Source organism: Pteropus medius, unplaced genomic scaffold, assembly GCF_902729225.1.
Source record: "Pteropus medius unplaced genomic scaffold, Ma_sr-lr_union100, whole genome shotgun sequence".
Taxonomy (NCBI): Eukaryota; Metazoa; Chordata; class Mammalia; order Chiroptera; family Pteropodidae; genus Pteropus; species Pteropus medius.
Genome location: NW_024349803.1, coordinates 15,243,876 through 15,259,384, shown reverse-complemented (window position 1 = coordinate 15,259,384; position 15,509 = coordinate 15,243,876). Strand labels below are relative to the sequence as shown.

The following is a 15,509-nucleotide window of genomic DNA, read 5'->3' as shown; positions in this document are numbered from 1 at the left end:
ATGGAGGAAGGGAGCAGAAAAAGTAAAGAGATGGAGAGTAAGAGATAAGGTAGAAAATGTTGGCTCATGGCGATCCAGTGCCGGATGGCATTAGAACGTCCTCCCAAGGTGGCTAAGTCAGAGGCAGGCAGAGAAATCTGCACAGTGAGTGTGGGATCCAGCTTGGGCATGAGGGGAACTTCGAAGGCTCCAGAGTGGCCAAGGTGATGGACAGTTGCACATGGGGTCCATAGATCCAGTATTGAATCACACTGAATCACATCATAATAAAGGTATGCCCTTATCAATACTCTTATTGATTATATGAAGGAGAAAGTCTCAATCTGACACTAGTATGCTTTACTCCCTCTTTCGAATCTCTTTTTGCAACAGGCCTTATGCTCAGAGCCTGAAGCAGGCAACATTTCCAGATGGAAATTAGTAATTTCCTTTTACTTGCGATTATTTTTCGTGATTACCTTTCACTTGTGGCAAATGACACTGAATTGTGGCTTCTCCTGAAAAGCTGGAAGATCTGGCAAGCCCAGACCTTCTTTCTTTCACGGTCACAACTGACTGGGATGAGAAGCGGCTCTTCGCTTTAGCTGGGCAGTTCTCCAGAGTCGTGCCCCCTCATTTTTGCCTCACAGCTGCCACCTCGCTCACCTTATGATGAAACAAATTTCAAGGGGTTATGGCTGGCCCCAGTCAGACAGAGTATGCCCAGGATTAGAGATTAGGTTTGTCTCATCTGTTGGAGAAGGAATTTTTAATCATGCCTGGGGATCAGTGTTATCAGGGCAGCTTTTTAAAAAATACATAAATGCATCGTTTAGAAGTCCTTCAGTTTTTTTCTGAGAAGTGCTGCCTAGTTTGTTTATATTGCTTTGGCTCATGATAAGATATATCAGGAAAGGTTCGCCTACTCACCTCTACCTTTTTTCTATATATCTGTTAGGTTTCTTTGCTGGTAAGCCACAGAAACTGACATTTGTTAATTTAATTAAAAATCATTTATTGGAAGGAGGTTGGGTAGTTGATAGAATTAGAGAAAAAGCTGAGCAAGCAGTCTCTGGGAACCAAGGGAGCCATGAAAATCTCAGTCAAAAGCTGGTGAGCCAATTGGTTTGGGGTCTTGCCGTCAGATGTTTCAGCTCTGTGTCTCTCCACCGAACATTCTCATTTCCAGAAGAATCCCCATGGTCTCAGTTGAGACTTGTTCCTACCACTCTGTCAAATGGAGTGGTGGGCCCTCTTGACGCATTAGGAACCAAAAGGAAAAACTGAATTCTGTTAGTGAAGAAAGAGAAAAAGATGCTGGGAAAGTGTAAATAGAAGATGCCTATTACATTCTGTGAGGATCTTCTCAGATACAGCTAAAACTATACAACCGTTGCCCTTTTGGCTTTTTCTAAGGAGCCCTGGATGAGGGAAAGATTTCCTACCAAGTCTTTGAGATGCTAATGAGACACCATCATTTTTAGGAGGGAATTCTTGATGGAATTCTGTGAAATGGAACCTGCATTTCCTGACTCCTCTCTGTGGCTTTGGAACTGATTGTCCAGCAGGTTGAAGAAAAAAGCACCAGTCACTCTATTTGGGACTCAGGGAAATTTTGATACTGAGCCTTACCATGGGTCTTAGGATCTTTGCTAAACCAGTGACAGGATTGTGTATTTCAAGGGGCAAGACCTTAGCTGGTGGATGCAGGTGATTCCTGAGTGGGACAGATTTGAATAAGATGCTTCTTGAGATGAGAAAATGAATCCAAATCTTTTCAAGGGTAGTTATATTTATAATGCTGGATTTTGGCTTTGGCTTACCATTTATAACCAGAACTATGTGACTAATCTTGTTTTCTTTTTTTGCTTAGACTGCCAGGATATCTGGAATTCTAGCAACTGTGCGGGATGTCGTTGGTATCTTTTTCTTCCTCCTCATTTATCCTATTCTAATTCCTATGTTTTCCTGTTTCTGTTGCTTATTGCCCTATTTTATTGTATGCATTTACTCGTATCAGCTTTATTCCCTTTGTGGAGAAAAGGTGGGTAGAAATAATATGGCCTCTCCTCTAATAGTTATTACCTGGGTGTTCTCAGGAAAGATATTGAAATTCTTTGCACCTAATTTTTCTATAAAATTCCCTGTCAACTTCACTGGGTGGTTTTAAGGGTCAAGCGAATTAATGTGCATGAGGGGGATTTGCATGGTAATATAATTCTACAAAGTATTATTGTACATTGTAGCAGCATCACGATTAAGAATAATATTTGGATGAGACACATGCAGATTTTCCTTTAGTGCTGAAATTCAGTTGTGAAAAAGGAGAGGGAAAACCAGGAGGCAGAGGTGATACTTCCAAAATCGGGAGAGAGGAGCCTTCAGCGTCGGGTCTTTCTGAATTCACATCACTCCTTGTTGCCTCCGGCTGCTGCAAAGCTGCTGCGGATCAGCTTTTTTCACGGCGAGTGCTGGCCTCGTGGTAGAATTTGGGCTCTTGAGCTGAGGAATTCCATTTTTCATAGCAACACATACACTCTCACCCCTACCTATCCTGAGAATCAGGGAGGCCTGCAGGATGGACCCCAGAGCTTCTCTACACACTGATTCAAAGCTGGGGGAGGCTTAGTGATGGATCTGGGAGTTGCCTGACCCAACACTCCTGTGTTGCCCCGTTGGAAACCTGAAGACCTGGAATAGAAATAATATTAAGGGCCTCTTTGCTTACATGAAATCTGTCCCATTTTATCTGAGAAAGCCTCCCAATCTTATCATGCAATAAATTTTGGAAAGGGACATCTCTCTACCTGTAAAAATTATTTATATTTTCCCAGGGATAAGAATATCATGTTTGTCTTTTAAATAGCTTTGGGGAAGATTTACTCCTTTAATCGGATACGATGCAAGTGTCAGCACCTCTCTGATACAATCTCCTCCTGGCAGAGGCTGATTCTAGAGATGTGCTCCCACGAGCGCGGACACTCCCTAAGACGGCTCAGGTTTTTCTTGGCCACAGCATCATCTAAGGAGATGAAGGCAGTCGAGGAAGTGCCACCGGTGAGCTGGTCAGGTGCGGCAGTTCAGGGACACAGGAAAATTCAGTCTGTCCCAACTATAAGCCACAATTCTTCATATTCGTTATTCTAAATCCCACTGACTTTTTTCATGCTTTGTTGGCCAAAGTGGAACATGACTGTGGGTGCCCCGGCCTGACTGTCCACTTAGCAGCCCTTTAGACAAGGAATTCTTAACAATCTCTTTAATGTTTATATAGCAGGAGTGTGGAGAGATTAACTTCCTAACAATAAAAGTTTTACGTAAAGAAAGATGCATATATTCATTCTCGCTGAGCCAAGAATTTGAAGAAATTCAGCAAAAATATTTCCCGCTTTTTTACGGCTCTTCTTTTTAAAGAAGTTCATTTAGATTTCTTGCAAGTAAATCCTGCACGCTGAAAAAATCAGTAGATTGAAAAAACTCCTATAGGAGTATGAGACTTGCAAAATAGAAAATAAGAATTCCCTTCCTGGCCTCCCTGCCCTGCCCCTCAATACCCAAGCACTTCACCCCTTAATTGTTTTCCCCCTAAATAATATGCATATTATTGTTATATGCATTCTATTATTATACTGTTTCTTCTTTAAAATGTTTTGGTTCTTCCTCCTTTTAATTGAGATATAATAGACATATAACACTATTAGTTTTAGGTCCACAACATATTGATCTGATGCATGGTATATCGTGGAAACGATTACCACGATAAGTCAGCATCTACATTTTTTTTTCTTGTCATGAGAACTTTTAAGATTTACTATCTTAGCAACTTTCAGATATACAATACAGTGCTAGTAACTGTAGTCACCACACTGTACATTAGATCTCCACGACTTATTTATTTTGTAACTCGAAGTTTGTACCTTCTGACCACCTTTTGTAGCTTTGGCCAAATATTCATACTATTTCTTGATGTGTCGGTTTGTATGTTATTTATTAACTTCTTTTATAATATTTGAGAATTGAACATCTTCCCACCACTGACCCAGTCCCTCCCCATCAATCTCAATATGTCACAACTTCTGGTTAATCAAATTTTCGTTTCCATTGTTAGGGCAATGAGAATGTTGCTCACGGATGAATCAAAAAATGTAGTATGATTATTTTTCTATATTTGAAAAACTGCTCCATTTCTTCCTTTGCTTAATTTTCTGCATATCCATGTCAATTCATCCACCCCCAACCCCTGCCCAGTACTTCTATAGAGCTGTTGATCTCATCAATATTTCTCTCGAATTCATCAAATAATTCATCATTCCCTTCTCAACCCCTACTGTTCTTCTCTTTGTCCCCCTCTGTCCCGCCTTCTTTCTAGGTGCAGATCTGTTATTCTGTCATGTCCTGTCACCATCCTCTTTAATTTATCCTTACGAGTTTATTTTTTTATTTTGCCAAGACATGTCTTCCAAGAGCTTTCTAAGAAAGGGTAACTGGGAGATAAATTTTATGAGTCATTGTATGTGAACGTGCCTTTATTTTATCTTCATACTTGATTGACAGTCTAAATATAGAATTCCAGTTGGCTTTTCTCACTATTTTGACCTTTGTAACGTCAGTACCTCGTACAGTGCCTGGCACATGGCTGCCCCTCAAAATCCTGATGGAATGACTGGATGGAGAACTCAGCATTCAAACCCAGGGCTGTAGACCCCAAAGCTAGATCTGCCTACGTGTTTTGCTGCCTCTGCTCAGGTGGATAGTTAGATGGTTGAGGAATTCCTGGTTTCTTCCCCACCTGGTCATGGCCTCTCTGCCGATGTCAAAAAAAAATCCTGGGAATCGTGTTTAGCTGAGAAGGACTCAGCAGCCTTCAAGCAGGCACCGCCATGAGCAAGCTTTTTAGGAATACAGAGAGACAGGGTAGGGTGGTCTTACACATATGGACTTTGGAGCCAGGTTGCCTAGTTTGGCGCCCCAGATGTATCCTTTCCTAGCTGCGTGGCCTCGGGCAAGTTTCTTAACTTTTCTGTGCCTCAGTTTCTTCATCTGTAGGGTGGGAAAATAATCTCAACCTCATGGGGTTATTGTGAAGAGTAAATGAGAAAATTCATGGAAAGCACTTAGAACAAGGCCAAGCAGATAACTTCTCAGTAAATGGTAGGTGACGTATGTCCTTGAGGGTTTCCTCTGTTCGTCTCATCCGCTGTCCTTTTGTCCCCAGATTTCTCATTCTGGTCAAGTGGTCAAATAGCAAACATTTAAAATTTGGGATCAAAGAGTTCGAGCAGCTCTTCACCAACTGTGTGACTGTGGATAAATCACAGGACTTCCCTGAGCCTGTGGAAAGTGTGGGCTCCTCCCCTACCTGCCCTTGCCAGTTCAGAGTCTTGCAGGGCTACCAGTGTTATTTACGGAGCTGCCTGCACAGATGTCGGGAGCCTCTGCTTATGCTCCTGGCCTGCACAACTCTGGTGCATGTTGTCCTCAGTTCCCAACGACCAGCGCCTGTCTTGCTTTTCCTGAAGGTTTCCTCTGGCCATTGAAGCCCCTCTGACCCATCCATGTGAAAGGCTGGACATGCAGAGAATTAACATTCTCCTTTTTCCCTCCCCCACCCACCCACTTCAACTGGAGACTGCAGGAGTTGGTGTAAAAATGCCCCAGTTATTCTGAGAATAATCTGAGGCCTGTGTTCTACACCAGCTCTCAGTTTTCCCAGGGGGTTAAACTCCAGTGACCCATAGTCAACTGGTCAACACTGCACCATTTATTGGCTGTTCTTCCTTTCCTGACTAGCTTTCTCACTCTCTTTTATGCCAAAATAAACTATGTGCACTGGAATCCTTGTCTCAGGGTCTGCTTCTTGGGGATCTCATGTCTGACAGAATTACTAGGTAATGCTTCTCAGTTTCTCGGGGGTGCAGGGAGTGGGGAGGGGAAATCGCATTGTAAGTGGTGGCTTGGGGAAGCTCTGTCTTCCTGAGAAAATTCTGCTCCATCCCTGTAGGATGAAGCAAGTTTCAAGTTTGAACCTACTGCTTAGATTTTTCTGATCAAAAATAGGATACAGCCTCATGTGCAGGAGGTGCAGGTGACAGCATCTCCCATGGACACATGAAGCCTGGACCATGGGAAGAAGGGCCTTATTCCAAGTGATGGTGAAGCTTGGCACAAATTTGAACCATCGCAGGTGTCTTTGCCTTCTGTCAGGGATCATCCTTGGCACCCTCACACCTACCTGTCCACAGGCGAACCCCCAAAGGCAGATGGGCCTCCCAGGGACTGTGACCCTCAATGCTCCAGCTCACGTTGGACCCTTCACCGTGGCCTTGATGAGCTGGACAGCTCAGACTCAGGAGTGGGAGATCCACATTAATCAATTAATTGCAGGGTTATTCTTTATTGGCTCCTTCACGGTTAATCACGGGAGTTAACAAGGGTGTGTGTGGCCGAGAGCCCTGCTGTTTATTTTAATAGCTGTTTTCCATGTTGAGGGAGAAGACAGAGAAAGAGCTGAGCTGGGCTGGAATAAACCCAAGCTTAGCTTTCAGCCAAGTGTAGCATGTGGTGTGCTGAGGAGCTTGGCTGGACGCATGGTGAAAGCCTGGGCTGGCGCAGGAAGGAGTCCCAGGTCAGGGGTGTGAGCGGGGGATTCCTGCCCACTGGGATGACCTGCATCAAGGAACGGCGCCCCCAAGGTGGTCTATTGCCTGCCTAAGAAGAGTTCTTGACCATCATATATCTTTCGACTATTTTGTTCCTTCTTTCTCTTTTCTATTTCTTCTTCTTTCTCCCAGCAAAACACACCACAAGTCATTCTTCAATTCAAAGATTGGGCCAGTCTGACATTTGATGAGTATGTTTTTCTTGTGATCTGTGCAGCTGGGTTGTGTGGTCCTCAGCCCTGACAGCCAGTTCTTGGAAAGAGCAGGGCCCTCATGCTGTGAGAGAGCAGAGATGGCGAAGGGACACTGGGGACTCCTTTGTGCCCAGGGCGAGGAGGCACTTCCTAAGAGCAAAGATGAGCTGTCACTTTGGGAAGTGTACCTGTGTCCCCAGCAGGTAAAGACAGATTGTTCCAGTTAGCGACAAGTGCTAAATCCTGACCAAGGACACAGAAACAAAGTGACTACCCAGCTTTTCTCCCACAGAGTCCAGGATAGGGGGCACTTTGAAGTGTTCAATAATGATTAAAGGGGACAATCCAGGTGATACGAACGTTATCACTTTATAAAGTGGACAGTCTCCTTTCAGAGAAGGGCAAAATAGGAGAGAAGGCAGGAAGCTTTTATAGGATAAAGAACAAAGAACGAGGAAGAGAAAAACAGAAAATACCTGCCTGGCTGCGGCCACTTGGTCGAAGTTGTTGGGATGAGAAGGCCCAGAGTTGGCTTGGCGTCTGGGGACTGGCTGACCGGACGTGCTGCATTTCCGGTCGGGTGGAGCCCTTGCAGGGACATGAAAGCCATTGAGGCCTTGGTTTGCTGACATGGCACCGGGCAGGAGAGGCTCCATCTTGCTGCAGAGGACAGCTGCCACATGCAGCGGTCGCCGTTTCTATGGAGATATGCACCCTCAGTACCCGGAAGCTCAAACTCCCCTTGCACGGGGCCCCCCTAGTCCCTTCGGTGTCGTCCTTATGCTCTGCTGTGGAGGGGCCAAGCACATGAGACGAACCGTGGGGTGCTCCACCAGAGCAACTCTTGCTGGGGTTAACCCGGAATTTTAGCCGGTTGTCCCGCCTCCTGAGAGTCTTGCCCATCTTGGTCCCAGCCTCTGAGAGTCACTTCTGGCCCCAGAGACTCCGTGGCTGGTGCCTTCCTCACATGCCAGGGTGACCCCCAGCAGCCCTGATGCATCCCCTCGCCTTGCCCTTGCCAGACCTTTGGCTGTGCGCATATCCCCTTCCTGCCCTCTGAGATCACTTTGGGGTACATTTCTCCACTGTGCTAGTCTCAGCCCAGGCTGTCTGGCTCCTCTGGGCTTCATGTAGCCTGGGAGGCTTTCACTTTGCAACCTAAGCCTCCAGACACTGTGCCAGCCATCTCTCAGGGAGAGGTGTACACAAGAGCTGTGTAGGGAGACTACTCAGCCCCCTGTCTCCACACCCATCCCCTCTGCTTCTGTGGCCCAATTCGCCTGGTGCACCAAGGATCCCTTCCTGGGAGATCCTTGCCAGCTGGCCTCGCCTGTGTTTGTGTCCTCATCCGGCAGGACTGCTTTGCAAGGATTCCTTTTCTTTTTTGGGGGAGGGCTCCATGTTCTCTCTCTTAGGAGAGGAGACCTCTCTGGCATTATTTTGGTTGGGGCTAGCCTTTGTTTAAAACAAGGATCCATGTCTTTGCATTTGTCTATCTGATAAAAAGAGAAGATAATCAGTATTAGTCCCTGAGACTAGAGCTATAGGCTACCGAGATATAGGTGTCTGCTACCTATGTCAGTTATCTATTGTGTAATAAACAATGCCGAGACTTGATGGTTTAAAACAACCACCATTTATTTGGCTCATGGTGCTGTGAGTCAGCAGTTAGGGCTGTGCTCAGTTGGGTGATTCTTCAGTTCTTGGCTGGGCTCACTCTTGAGTCTGTAGTTGGCAAGTTCCTGATCAAATATTGTTTCATTCATGTATCTGGTGGTTGGCTAGTTGTTGGCTTGTCTGTATCATGTACCCTCTCACCCTCTCCAGCTAGCTCAGGTCTCTTCACCACTGGGTGAACAGGGTTCCAGAAGGATGAGCATAACCATGCAAAGCCTCTTTTGCCGAGGCTCCACACTGACTCAGTGTCATTTCTGTTGCCCGTTGGTCAGAGCAAGTACAAGACCAATGCTAATTCAAGGGGAGGGGAGAGACAATCTGAAAAGTTATAGTGCAAAGGGACATGGATAGGTTATGGGTGGAGAATTGTGGACAATTCTGCAAACAATCTACCCAACACACTACTTCTGCATTGTCTTTTCTCTTAATAAAAGGCACGGTGATCCTTACGCAGCAAGGAGTGGGTGCTGGAGGAGGGGGTGCTACGAAACGGTGTGCCAGCACCACAGAGATCCCAGAGGGAATTAGGCAGTCCCTGCGGAGGCATACAGGCTTGTGGGGATGGAAATAAGTAAAACAAATATTCCAAAACAATTCCCTAGGGACCGTGATAATGCGAGGTGGAGAAACAGCAGAGTTCCTTCCCTGCCCCGCCGTACATTTTTGACTTATTGTTTTGAAATAATTTCAGATCTAGAAAAACGTTGCCAAAATAGTATACGGAGATCCTGCGCATCACTCAGCTTCCCTTAATGTTAGCATTTTTCATAACCTGCTACAATGACCAAAACCCTATCAGCCGGTCTACAGACTTTACTCATCTTTAGCCTACTGTCTCTCTAATATCCTTTTTTTTTTCCCATCCAGGAGTCCACATTGCATTTAGCTGACCTGTCTCCTGTAATCTGGAACACTTCCTTAGTCTTTCTTTGCCTGTTATGGCAATGGTACTTTTGAAGAATGCTAGCCAGTCTCTTAATATGGGTTTGTATGTTATCTTCTCATGATTAGATTGAAGTTATGCATTTTTTGGCAGCAATACCATAAAAGTGATATTGTGCCCTTCCTAGTGCATCATGTCAGGAGAAGAATGATGTCACCTTGTCTCATCATTGGTGATATTAGCTTTGATCGCTCAGTTAAGGGAGCAGCTGCAAATACCCTGTTTCTCAGTGTACGTCTGTCCACTAATTTTAGCATTAGCGTTTGATTATTGCCTACAACCATCATGAATGTGGGGACTGACAAATGGTGATTTTCTTTTTCCATCATTCCTCGTGCACTTAATAATTAGAATTCTACTATAAGGGAGAACTGTCCTTTCCCTGCTATTTATTTATTCTGATATTTACTTATATTTGGTGTGGATTCTTGGTTATTTACTTTGTTATGGGTTATAATCCATAATTGTCATTATTTATTTTTCTAGAGCAGGTGCTTTCAGCTGGTCAGGAACCTCACAGTACCTTAATGATCTGTAATATGCCGGTCACTTCCCCCAGAGTGTGTGGCCTGGAGGGCAGGGCCTGGGTCACATGAATATCTGCATCTCCCAGGTCACAGGCCTTACATGATGCCTTGCAAAGTGTGCTGAATGAGTGAATGAATGAATGGATGAATGAGTGATTTCAATGCCTGGAGGCAGAGCAATAATAACGTCTCTAGAGGTCCTAAGTTCCAAAAGATTTATGGTGCTTTTTCCTCCAAACTTGATTAGCTAAAACAAAACAAAAATAAAATGTATAGGGAAAGCCAAGTCAGTTCAGAGTATTTTCCATATTGGCTACTTAACTGTCTTTCTTTTTTGTAAATGTCAAAAAAAAAAATAATAATAAGGTTTGAAAAGAGCTACTGGTTGTCCCTGCTGGTACCCAAACACACAGTGGGTCTGCCTACTGGATCATCTTGCACTGCTTAGAGGAGTTTGGGATGACCTGGCAGAGGAGGGGACATTTGAAGGGGATCCTAAAGAGTAGCCCTTTAACAGGCAGAGAAAGGGAAGAATATTCCAGGTAGAGAACATGCAAAGCCTAAAGGAGTGAAAATGGCGACATTTTGGCCAAATGGTCAATAGCCCCACATAGAGGAATGGCAGGCATGAACTTGGGTGGGAAATTAGGGTAGGGAACTGGAAAGGGTCTTGAATAATCATATTAGGGGGTTTGGACTTGATCCTATAGGTAATGAGGTACTAAAAGAATTTCTAAATGAGGCATCAATGGCATTCATTCATATAAGAAAAACTTACTGAATACCTGCCAACTTTCAAGTCCCAGCGCTACAGGATGAGCTACACTCAGTGCTCATCCTCATGGAGCCAGGAGGGAGAGAGCCTGTCAGCAGACACATCAAATAACAATAGTGTTTCTACAAAAGCTGCATGTTCGGGGAAGAGACTCCAGTGAGAAAGGTGAACTGGCAAGGACGGAGGGAGGGGTGAGTCATCTTCCTTTCTAAAGCTCCGCTTTGCTTGGATATAATTCTAGGTCCACAGGTGTTGCAGGAAAGGGTAAAGAAATCCTCAGATTCAGAAACTCCTGCAGGCGATCTGGGATGAGGATAGGGTTTTATAACCAGGCAGCTCTTTCTGCAAAATGAGGAGAAACCCTGCTCCTATAAAAATCTTTATGACTATGGTATTGGGGCAAAGACTTCTGGACCCCGTATGGCTTGATGCCTGGAAACCCAAGAGAAACCCGACAGGAAGAGCTGTGGTGTAGTAAGGGCCGTGTGTATCTGCTAAATTTAGATTCCCACTCTTTATTTTGAAGCTATAACCGCAAACCCAAGTGCTATGGGTCACTGATGTTTGCTGTGGGTACCGTGCCCATGTCCCCTCTAGCTGACCTTTGCAGTGGATTCCCAAGAGTCAGCCCCTGCGTCTCCTTGCTGGAGGTGTCCTCTGGAGACCGTATGCACGAGCTCAAAGTGCTGGAGAATTAACGTCCTCCTTCCAGGAGCCCTCAAACAAGGACTGGCAGGAATTGGTAGCCAAACAGCCCAGGCCCCCTTACCCTTCGGTGTGTGTCCTACACCTACACCTTCTCCTGGAGTTGCCCAGGGGATATTAAGCCCCAGGCGCCCACAGTGGTGACCTGCTTGATGACACGCTTCATTGGCTGCCTGCTCTCCCATCTTACCTCTCACTTCCTTACAGGTGTATCCTCCCAGATAAACTGCCCTCACTGGAATCCTGGTCTCACGGGCTGCCTCTAGACAAATCCGCATGAAGACAACGTGCCACACGTGTAGTGTAGAGAAAGCATCCTGTCATTGGTGTGTATGCCCTGGCTGCTCTCATCTAAGATGGAGATGAACTGTCACTAGGGGTACATCAGCCGGGGTGGCTGGCACCTAGCCTCTCTCCACTTCACTCTCTTTTTTAAAAAAATTAAATTTATTGGGGTGACATTGATTAATAAAAGTATATAGTTATCTGAGGTCAACCTGCATCCCTTGATATTCATCAAACACTGCGGCTCTGGAGTCTGAGGACGGAACAAATCACACCAGAGGATGAGCTGGGGCAGGGCCGGCTGAAAACAGGCAAGACCGACAGCAAAGGAATCCATGGCTCACCTTTTTCAGTCTTTTCCTTATAAATAGCAATGAGCACCTTTGCTTTTCTTTTTCAGTCTAATCACTAAGATCTCTCCTCTGGGGGGTGCTTTTTAAAGAGCATAATAGGAAGCGTGATATCTTGCGAGAGGCTCCAGAATCACTTGGAGAGTGGCAGCTCTGGGACTGAAGGAGGAGGTGACAAGTTCCTGGGAATATTAAAGATTCGCACCAAATACTTTGTTGCTATTTAACTCTCTGACGATTCATGTTACTGGAGCAGAAACAGAACATTTCTTTCCTTCCCTCCTGTTTGTTCCTTCCCTTCTCTGTTCCGAGGATTCAGAAGCTGGGGATGTCAGATGCCAACTCCTTAAGGGCTGAAATGGTTTTATATAATAACAGCGAAGGGGAGCCTACAAAATGAAGAAAGAATCTAATTCAGTGCTTGGGCTGAGATGGGAACTGGAAACGAAGGTGGGGGGCGGCATTCTTAAAAATAGCTCACTCAGAGAGAAGAATGCAGCTTGTCTCCAGCGGCAGGCACAACCCTTGGTGAATTATAGGAACCTACTGTAAGCCTTGTGCGTTAGCTTTTGAAATGTTGATCGTGGCTAGAAGGAGGCGGGTGAATGGAAGGCGGCTGATGACTGACACGAGGAGCCGTCCTTGGCAATGGACGAGCTGTCAGGCCTCCGTCTGCCGCCTGCGCAGGCAACATGCCACCAGGATACATACTCCCTGTGCCCTGCTACCGGTTATTTATGCAGCTCCCATTGCTGAGACTCCAAGCCTTCCCCGAGGTGTGTATGAGTCTCTCATGGAGGACAGGGAAGGAGCTTAGGGGAGCCCAGGGAAAGGGGGAGAGGTAGAGAAAGGATAAAGAGATAAGACTGAGACAGGAGATAGTGATGGGCACCTCGCACATCCAGTGGCCCAGAGAGATAAAGATAGAGTTGGGGAGGGGAAGTGAGGGAGGGAGAGAAACCAAATGGGGGCAGAAGCCCATAGAGAGAAGCAGAGAGAAGCTGGACAGACACAGAGTCAGAGGGAATGGGAGGAAAAGGAGGCAGTGGGTTTATCGCTAGGCGTTGAGAAGGCGTGGGCGTGGCATACTCCCCCAGGCTGCAAGATCCATTCTTCTTATGCCCCAGCCCTCCTTGTGTTTACAAGAGGAGCCATGATTGATTTTGTTTTGTGGTCATCTTTGCTTTTAATGAACAACCCCCAGAAAGAGTGTTGAACAACTCCCAAATCCTGTGATGATTGCAGGCTTTCCCTGCAGTTCTCCAGCTTGTCAAGTGGTCACTGATGCCTTAGCATTCTCTGCCCAGCGGATTGAGGGGTCTCTGGGTCAGCCCTCTTTTCTCTCTGAAAGCTTGGCCTTTGCTTGATTACAAGTCCCAAATGCACCCCCTCGGACTTCCCCAAACTGCGCAGCGACCCCCGATTCCTTTTCCCTCGGCGTGAGATGCCTGAGAAGGTGTGCGTGCAGACGGACGAGGGGACCTGGAGCCCTTGCTGCAGCATCTTCTAAACCTAAACCCACAAGGAGGAGGAGTGGAAAGGGGGCGAGAGCTCCACCTGACGTTCCTGGGATCTGGCACAGCAGCGCCATGGGGGAAACCCCGCCCCCATCTCCTCGGCCCTCGCCACTCCTGCTGCCAGATTCTGATCTCAAATCTGTGTGTCTCTGTCCCTGGGGACTTGTACCACAAGATCGGCCTGTGTGGGAGGAGTTCTGAACATTCAACGACTGGTGGATAAGGGTCCCAGCTTCCTTTCCCCTGGATGGCACAACTCTGAGGAGTGTCTTACGTGGTTTCCCAAAGAACCCAGGTGCCCACAGCAGGGACCTGCTCGTCAACACCCGCTGTATTGTCTTCCTTTCCTCTCTTGCCTCACTTCCCCTGTGACCCTACCAGAGCTTTCCGAGACGGCCCCCCAGGTCAACCGAGTGCTGTCCAGTTCTAATCTTCCAGGGGAACATAGCCCAGGACGGGGGCGGAGCGTTAGGAGCCATTTCCTCCCAGCTCACGTGAACTGAGAGCATGCAAAGGGCGGTGTCACCCCAGTATAAAGCATCGCATTTTTCTGGGTTTCCTGGAGACCCCCCCAGGGACTTTGCTCGAGCTAAAGCGTGTCTCTATAGGGTATGTCAGGCAGGAGCTGCCTTCATTCTTAAATAACAGAAAAACGAACAAACAAACAAACAAAATAGCGGAGAAGAATGAGCACAGTGACTTCTGTACTTTGAGAATCAATGACTCAAATCGAGTCAAATGCCCTTGAAACAAACCGTGAGCTTGACGAGAACTGACCTGGCCTGTCTTGGTTCTTCTCAAACTCTGGCTGCCAGGGGTCATCTGTGAGGCCGGTGTAAGCAGTGGGAATGAGCAGTGTGGCTACTGCCACCTCCGTCCTTGAGAATAGGATCCTGGGGAGAATGATTCTCCGAAGAGCGGGGCTGGGGTGTCAGGGCAGAGCCTGATCGCTGGAGAACCGGGACTGGAGTTGAGTCCCTGCTCCACCATGTTACCCTGAGCCCCGAATTTCACTTCTCTGAACCTCAGTCTCCTCACCTGCAAAACAGATGCCATAACACCCCGTGGAACTGTTATGAGGATTAAAAACGACATAAAGCACGTCCAGAGGCTGATATCGGGTATAGCTTCTCTTTGTCCTCCTCCAAAGGCAGCTGCGCCGGTGCTGACGGAGGGCGGGTTGAGGGTTAAAGGGAGCGTGGCCCGAGGGAGGCCCAGCCATACAGACAGGCATTGAGACAGCTGGACACCACGGCTCCCCGCACGCAGCCAGTCTGCATCTGTGGGCGTGGGAAAGAGACGTAAATGCTGACGGGCATTAAACACGAGTTAGGCATGCCATTCTGTGCCACCAACAAATTTCAAACGTGCACATCACAAGGCTCTTGTTGAAGCCCTTGGCAGCCAGCCAGGGTCAGACGACAAAAGGAAGTTGTTTCCCCCAGGGGAGCCGCCGGGCGGCTGGGCGTGGCCAGGGTACCACGTCATTGCAGAATGTGGGGCTCTGCTGGGATTTCCTGCGCTCGCATCCGTTCTTTCTCCTGGGGGCCCAGCTGTGGACATCCCAGTGGCCCAGCCGGCAAGGAAAATCAGCTTTCACTTGACCTTTTCCTATGTCAGTAGAAAGGCCAAGTTGGTGATATACACACACGGGGCCACTTAAGGTGGCCCTGCAGCCTTCTGGAGACTCACCTTGGCTTTTTCTCCCCTTGAAGTACCAAGGAAACATTTCTTTTACCCACAGGTGGTAGGAGACACATTCCATCTGTGGCTTTAAGGACTTAAAAGGGACCACAGGCTGAGAGGTGGCAGGAGGTCCACGATGCAGCTGGCCTAAGTCGAGCCTCATTCCCGCAGACAATCTGCAAATATTTGTTGAGGGTCTGTCTGCTCTGTAC

The 15,509-nt window shown here is 46.9% G+C and overlaps 1 long non-coding RNA gene across 1 annotated transcript; it reads right to left on the bottom strand.

Moving 5' to 3' along the window:
• Positions 1-10,361: 10,361 nt before the first annotated feature.
• Positions 10,362-14,978, bottom strand: LOC120581960 (uncharacterized). Its single transcript, XR_005647408.1, has 3 exons — positions 14,650-14,978; positions 14,389-14,504; positions 10,362-12,483 (listed from the first exon to the last, which is right to left on the bottom strand). It is a non-coding gene; the product is annotated as an uncharacterized LOC120581960 (long non-coding RNA).
• Positions 14,979-15,509: the final 531 nt, after the last annotated feature.